The sequence below is a fragment of the Phoenix dactylifera genome, chromosome 6, assembly GCF_051530095.1.
Source record: "Phoenix dactylifera cultivar Ajwa chromosome 6, Ajwa_hap1_PhDact_Kaust_v1.1, whole genome shotgun sequence".
In the NCBI taxonomy this organism is placed as follows: domain Eukaryota; kingdom Viridiplantae; phylum Streptophyta; class Magnoliopsida; order Arecales; family Arecaceae; genus Phoenix; species Phoenix dactylifera.
Window position 1 is genome coordinate 20,381,969 of NC_143195.1, and position 8,243 is coordinate 20,390,211.

Below are 8,243 nucleotides of genomic sequence, written 5' to 3' on the forward strand. Positions count from 1 at the left end.
TACCCTCGCGTCCGTGCGCCGGGAGGGTTGTCTCTACCGGAAGGAATGTCAACTTCGACTTCCTCTCTCGGGAAGGGTTCACCTTAGGACATCACCTTAGGGCCCAAGGTCTAGATTATTTTTGTTCCCTTGACCTCCCTACTTACCCAGGGCTTGTTAGGGAATTTTATGGGACCGTCACACGGGGTGGTGGTGGTATCCAAGGGACTGTAGCAAATGTCTCCCGAGAGGGGATTGCTCCTACACATCCCACTGATAGGACTGAGGCCCTTACGGCCATACTAGGGAGACCACCTCAATCTCCCATAGAGGAGGGGTTTGCAAATCAGCTTTCAGCTAAAATGCGACTCCTCCTGAGCATCATCTCTAGGACTCTCTTCCCTAAGACCGGTAGGTTTGATTTCATTTCTGAAAAGACCTAGCCTTGATGTTCTACATTCTACATGACATTTCCATCAACTTTCTCAAACTTATCTACAGCTATATCTGTGAACCCCTAAACAAACCTAGGTTGGGTCTCCTGATAGTCAACTTTAAAGACCACGCAATAGCACGTATCTAGTAGGATAGTGATTACGGGTATCGATCCACAGGGATTGGGGTATAGTTGTTTTCTTAAAAATAAAAAATATTTAAAAGGATGAGTTTGTGAAGACTATTAAACTAAGCAATTTAATAAAAGAAAATGCAATTAAAGGGATAGCAATTTAAGGGAACCTAGGGCAAGAAATTCACCACTAACATCGGAACAAAGATTAATTATATTTTTAATTTACTCTTGGATAAACATGCAAATTGGCTACAAGCCTAATAAGCATTCGAATAAAATTTCACAAAAGTAATTTGGGCATAATCCATCTTTAGTTAGCATGAAATGTCTACCCTAATCTAAGGTGGCAGCACATCGCATCTTTCCTAAACATGGACTATCTTATATTTACCTAATTATCATGAAGAACAGTTGTACGAACATCATACTTAAAATCACATAAATTAAATATGATTCAAAAGAAGATATCCATTAAAAACAATAAGTTCATACAACCCCCAGAATATAAAATAAAATATAAAACCCGTCTCCCTTTGTTAGGGCTGCATCCAGCCCTAGAGAGAAGATCAGCCTTCCATGGAGTGGTGGACGGCAGCAGCAGCACAGCAGCGGACTCCCATCTGTATCACGATCGGCTTCCTCCCTTCTTCCCTCAGCACTTCATTCTTATTTTTTATATACATGGGAAGTTATTCCCAAAATACCCAAACTACTATCTCTCCCTTTCCTCTTCTTCTTCCCGTGGGATTTGGCCTGTGAGGGAATGGGGATCAGCCCCCCCCCCCCCCGATGGGGAAGGATGAATGGTCCTCTCGGTTCACGCTGGGCCTTTTATAGGCTGCAACTCCCCCTCGCTCCTCCCCTGTTCCGAGTGCAGGATTAGGATGAAAGATGCGGTGGGTATCTTGCGGATAAGGATCTGGGAGCTGATCTTGGATGAGGATGTTGATGAGGAACGCGTGGGGTGCATCGCGGAAGCATGGGAATTCAGCTAGGAAGAAATCTTTGGACGCGGAAGAGAGATGTGATCCTGACGTTAGGGAAAATCTCATGGAATGGTTGGGAGCAAGCTGCAACTGTGGGAATATGCGGAGAAGATCTCGGCTGGATGGCTGATTCTCTGTTCCGAAACAGAGGATAAAGCTGCAAACTAGGAAGAAATCCGGAAGAGTTGGGGTGCTGGGAAGAAGTTGGGGATCCGGTTGGGAGATGGGTTGTGTGAGGTTGCTTGGATAAAGATGGATCTTTGTTTGCTTGGCAAGCATCGTGGAGGAGCTGTTCCGGAAGCTTTGGAGATGAAGACACGTGAAACAGGGGATGTTTGGATGAAGCCCACGGCTGAGAAGAGATGAGGCTTTGGGATGCGGTTGTAGGCTTTTGAGTAGATCTCGGATGGTTGTTCTTTGGATGCGGAAGGAGTTGGATTCCTGGGCTTTATCCATGGACGATGGGACTCCGTTCCAAACGGGATGAGATCTGGGCGTTTCGGAAGGCTTATCCCGCCTGAGAAAAGAACTTGAGGATTCGGTTGGGAGGATAAGTTGGGAGTAATCATGGAAGCAAGGGAGATGACTCTGTTTTGAGGCTGGGATGCAGGGGCTGATCCGGAATGAACACCTGGGCCTTATCCTGTGGATGACGGGAGTTCATTGCGGACGGGATGAAGGCTGGGTTCGATCTGGAGTAGGCAATCTAGGAGAATCAAAGCCGGAAGAAAAGGATGGCCTATCCGAATGCGAACGGGAAGAAGTTGGGACTCGTGGACACCTTGCAGACCGCTGGAATTGGAGCTAATCCGGGCTGAAGAAGATCTCAACGGGATGAGTTGGAAAAGATATGGATTGGCTCATGGAAAGAAGGAAATGGCTGGGAGATCATCCTTGAATCGCGGACGGGAGAGAAGACACGCGGATGGAATGCCTGGCTTGGACGCAGAACAGGGGAGGTGATTCGGAATGCTGGGAGATGGTGATCTAATCCAGAACGTGGAGGAGAAGCTGGATATGGGAGAATCAACGTGGAGGAGATGAGCTGGACTTTGCTCTGTTCCGTGGATAATGGAAGGTTAGATTCGGGAGCTGGGAGTTTAGTTGAGATGAAGAGATATGCATCGCGGGATGGCTTGCGGATGAGGTTGATCCGGAACAGAGGAGCTTGGTCTGGGGACGCGACGTGGAAGGAATCCGTCGCGGGTTGGGATGAAGCAACGGACTCGTGAGCTGGGATAAGAGCATGCTTCATTTGGCTGGGAACCGGAAGAGGCCAATGCTAGAATTCTTTAGGATCCGTACGGCTAAAGATGATATATTTTGAAATCTGTGAGACAAATGATCGAAGGGATTGTATTATTTTTAATGTTAAAACATGAGAATTGGAATGAGTGGGAAGAAATTTAGGTGAACTTGGAAAGCACTGGATTTTGGAGAAAAATTCTTGGAGTCGACTCCGGAGAATGTGAAATTGTGAAATGATGTAGTGTCCGTTTAGGCTTTACCTAATTGAGCTCGACTCGACCTGCATGCATTAAGCTTAATCAATAAATAATCAAATCAAACTTGAATTACCTTTGATAATTTATTAAAATGCAATATGAAGGTAATACATTTTTTTAGTTAAATTTACAAAATATGTGAATTAAAATAATGATAAGTGCTATGAATAAGATATTAATTTATGCATTATTTAGCACTTATCACACCCCCCAACCTACATTTTGCTAGTCCTCAAGCAAAATAAAAACTAACTCACTTTCGCAGGAATCGCGATTGCATTTACCGTATGCAATAAGGCTTTAAACCCCTAGGTGGCCTTAGTGGACGAGTTTTGTCTCGTGAGGGTTTCCGGCTCAGATACCCACAAATTGTTGTCTCTACCTAATGAATTTATTTTATTGCTTTATAAAATCTAATTTTAAATGCATAAGTGCCAAGAATTTTAAAAGCACACAAAGTTTTAATTACTAAGTCAGCCCAAATCATAAGTCAGTATGCAATTTAAGTTGAAGTCATTAAGTTTCTGTTAGAGAGTTGTAAGGCTAATTTATACTTGGGTGCTCGGTGATATCTGGACCATACACAAGCTAAGGCTTTAGATTCTCCAAAATACTGCTAAAACTAGTAGTTTCCAAGAATTGGTCAGATAAGACCTAATCACTGATTCAAAATCATCCTACCTTGCAGGATTTCGAGAGTTGTGGATGTTTACTTTAATACCTTATGGGCTTTATCTGTAATATTCCAGTTTACTCGAATTTTTACAACGACGGCTTTCACACTATCGTTTTTTTCAAGGTCAATATTATTTTCTCTTTTTCTCTTTTTTTATTTTTTTTATTTTTTATTATTTTTATTATTTTTATTATTTTATATTTATTATGCACTTTTACTCTTGTAATGATTCCTCCATGTAACGACCATTCAGTCAACACTCCCACACCAGATGGCATACGGTGTTAGGCATCAAGACTTCCCTACGGACCTATGCTCGGATTCATCATTGCAAGCCCGCTGACCTTTGACAATAGGTAGCCCTTTTCGATGTACCTGACTAAATTCACTTCTTTTTTTTTTTTTAATAGCGAATTAGATAGGTATGATTCATCAGGACTCAAGGTTGCTACCAGACTTAACAACATCATGTTAAACCTAACCCTTAGAAGTGCAGGCCATGTGTGTTGTGAAATTTCAAAGTAAAAATTATCTTACAACTTGCTAAAAGAATTTTTAATAAAAAGAACTCAAATTGACTTATTCCTGACTAATCATTGGGTTTTTTAGATTTTATATACTTTGTGTGATTATCATTTCAGCACTAAGGCATAGAAATTAGGTTTTTTTTTTTTGAAATTCACTTAAAAATATGAAAATGCGAAAAATTCCTTCAAAAATTCGAAACCTATACCCCCCAACCTAGATCAGACATTGTCCTCAATGTTTTTTTTTTCGAATATTATATTATTATTTTTATTTTTTTATATATATATTTTTTAATTTTTTTTATTTTAGTTTGGACAAAAATATGATGCAGATGGAATATAGAAGCATTTTATCTTAGTTGCATCAGTAATATGAGGACTCCTGCTAAGAAATTAGAAAATATGTAATAAAAAATGCAAAAATGTCCTACGAAAATTGGGTTGCCTCCCAACAAGCGCTAAGTTTAACGTCTTCAGCCAGACGCAGTGCATCCTTAATTATATCATACCGGGTATAGTTGATTCTAATGTTCTGATCTCAGCTCGAATATTCCTTAGGGTTCGTTCTCTTTCAGGGTCAAAAGATAATAGTTCAGAAAATCTGGAACGACACCCTAGCATGCACCAATACTCTTCTGATCAGTCACGTATAGTTAAGCATGCACTAAAAGAAAAACATATCAAATCCTTGTATTTGCCCTAAAATCACTAGACAGCTCCTAACTGGTTTGAAGAGGGCACCTAAGCCTCCAATCTGGTCTAATGAACTTAGTTGACCAGGTAAGCTCCCAGGTAAGTGGGGGGGTCACGATGCGTTCGCAAAGGTCCCACTTAAAAACCACTTGCCTCGAACAGATGAACTGTCTCCCTTAAGGGACAAAGCTTGCCTAGACATCAACTGAGCTACAGAGCGAAATTGGTGCAACTTTCGGTGATCTTCGTCCTATTGAGCTCGAATGTCCCTAGGGGCCAACGTCTAATTGATTTTAATTAAAGTGATAGCTATGTGAGAATTGATTCACCTAATTTGGGCAAGAATCTGGTAATGAAATCCAGTTCTTATCTTGTTGGGGTGATTGCCCTTACTATGTGCGGATTAATTGGTGTATGTGTATCAAGCATGCATTCACACTTTTTGCTAAATTTAAAATCAAACAATCACCACAAAAGGGAATTAATTTAAATAAGAAAGGTTTAGAGGTTACCAAAGGAAATTTTTCCAGCAATTTTTTTAATTTTTTAATTTTTTAGGCAAACCTCTACAGCATTCCTTCTCCAGCAATTTCCTTTTTGATCGTCCCAGATGTCCTCTTCGATTCCTGATCAAGAAAAATCAAAAATTAGTAAGAGAGAGAAAGCAGATAAGAAAAGTAGCCAAAACAGAAAATATTTTTATTTTATTTTAAATATATATATATATATATATTTAAAGTTTTTTTTTTTAATGAAAAGGAAAACAACTATGCTAGCAATCTCCGGCAACGGCGCCAAAAATTGATAGTCAACTTTAAAGACCACGCAATAGCACGTATCTAGTAGGATAGTGATTACGGGTATCGATCCACAGGGATTGGGGTATAGTTGTTTTCTTAAAAATAAAAAATATTTAAAAGGATGAGTTTGTGAAGACTATTAAACTAAGTAATTTAATAAAAGAAAATACAATTAAAGGGATATCAATTTAAGGAAACCTAGGGCAAGGAATTCACCACTAATATCGGAACAAAGATTAATTATATTTTTAATTTATTCTTGGATAAACATGCAAATTGGCTACAAGCCTAATAAGCATTCGAATAAAATTTCACAAAAGTAATTTGGGCATAATCCATCTTTAGTTGGCATGAAATGTCTACCCTAATCTAAGGTGGCAGCACATCGCATCTTCCCTAAACATGGACTATCTTATATTTACCTAGTGATCATGAAGAACAGTTGTACGAACATCATACTTAAAATCACAGAAATTAAATATGATTCAAAAGAAGATATCCATTAAAAACAATAAGTTCATACAACCCCAAAAATATAAAATAAAATATAAAACCCGTCTCCCTTTGTTAGGGCTGCATCCAGCCCTAGAGAGAAGATCAACCTTCCATGGAGTGGTGGACGGCAGCAGCAGCACAGCAGCGGACTCCCATCTGTATCACGATCGGCTTCCTCCCTTCTTCCCTCAGCACTTCATTCTTATTTTTTATATACATGGGAAGTTATTCCCAAAATACCCAAACTACTATCTCTCCCTTTCCTCTTCTTCTTCCCGTGGGATTTGGCCTGTGAGGGAATGGGTTCGGCCCCCCCCCCCCCCCCCCCCCGATGGGGAAGGATGAATGGTCCTCTCGGTTCACGCTGGGCCTTTTATAGGCTGCAACTCCCCCTCGCTCCTCCCCTGTTCCGAGTGCAGGATTAGGATGAAAGATGCGGTGGGTATCTTGCGGATAAGGATCTGGGAGCTGATCTTGGATGAGGATGTTGATGAGGAACGCGTGGGGTGCATCGCGGAAGCATGGGAATTCAGCTAGGAAGAAATCTTTGGACGCGGAAGAGAGATGTGATCCTAACGTTAGGGAAAATCTCACGGAATGGTTGGGAGCAAGCTGCAACTGTGGGAATATGCGGAGAAGATCTCGGCTGGATGGCTGATTCTCTGTTCCGAAACTGAGGATAAAGCTGCAAACTAGGAAGAAATCCGGAAGAGTTGGGGTGCTGGGAAGAAATTGGGGATCCGGTTGGGAGATGGGTTGTGTGAGGTTGCTTGGATAAAGATGGATCTTTGTTTGCTTGGCAAGCATCGTGGGAGGAGCTGTTCCGGAAGCTTTGGAGATGAAGACACATGAAACAGGGGATGTTTGGATGAAGCCCACGGCTGAGAAGAGATGAGGCTTTGGGATGCGGCTGTAGGCTTTTGAGAAGATCTCGGATGGTTGTTCTTTGGATGCGGAAGGAGTTGGATTCCTGGGCTTTATCCATGGACGATGGGACTCCGTTCCAAACGGGATGAGATCTGGGCGTTTCGGAAGGCTTATCCCGCCTGAGAAAAGAACTTGAGGATTTGGTTGGGAGGATAAGTTGGGAGTAATCATGGAAGCAGGGGAGATGACTCTGTTTTGAGGCTGGGATGCAGGGGCTGATCCGGAATGAACACCTGGGCCTTATCCTGTGGATGACGGGAGTTCATTGCGGACGGGATGAAGGCTGGGTTCGATCTGGAGTAGGCAATCTAGGAGAATCAAAGCCGGAAGAAAAGGATGGCCTATCCGAATGCGAACGGGAAGAAGTTGGGACTCGTGGACACCTTGCAGACCGCTGGAATTGGAGCTAATTCGGGCTGAAGAAGATCTCAACGGGATGAGTTGGAAAAGATATGGATTGGCTCATGGAAAGAAGGAAATGGCTGGGAGATCATCCTTGAATCGCGGACGGGAGAGAAGACACGCGGATGGAATGCCTGGCTTGGATGCGGAACAGGGGAGGTGATTCGGAATGCTGGGAGATCGTGATCTAATCCGGAACGTGCAGGAGAAACTGGATATGGGAGAATCAACGTGGAGGAGATGAGCTGGACTTTGCTCTGTTCCGTGGATAATGGAAGGTTAGATTCGGGAGCTGGGAGTTTAGTTGAGATGATGAGATATGCATCGCGGGATGGCTTGCGGATGAGGTTGATCCGGAACAGAGGAGCTTGGTCTGTGGACGCGACGTGGAAGGAATCCGTCGCGGGTTGGGATGAAGCAACGGACTCGTGAGCTGGGATAAGAGCATGCTTCATTTGGCTGGGAACCGGAAGAGGCCAATGCTAGAATTCTTTAGGATCCGTGCGGCTAAAGATGATATATTTTGAAATCTGTGAGACAAATGATCGAAGGGATTGTATTATTTTTAATGTTAAAACATGAGAATTGGAATGAGTGGGAAGAAATTTAGGTGAACTTGGAAAGCACTGGATTTTGGAGAAGAATTCTTGGAGTCGACTCCGGAGAATGTGAAATTGTGAAA

The 8,243-nt window shown here is 42.2% G+C and overlaps 1 long non-coding RNA gene across 1 annotated transcript; it reads right to left on the reverse strand.

Moving 5' to 3' along the window:
* Positions 1 to 981: 981 nt before the first annotated feature.
* On the reverse strand, positions 982 to 7,864 carry LOC148703141 (uncharacterized). Its single transcript, XR_015987890.2, has 2 exons — positions 6,340 to 7,864; positions 982 to 5,563 (listed from the first exon to the last, which is right to left on the reverse strand). It is a non-coding gene; the product is annotated as an uncharacterized LOC148703141 (long non-coding RNA).
* Between the last annotated feature and the right edge of the window lie 379 nt (positions 7,865 to 8,243).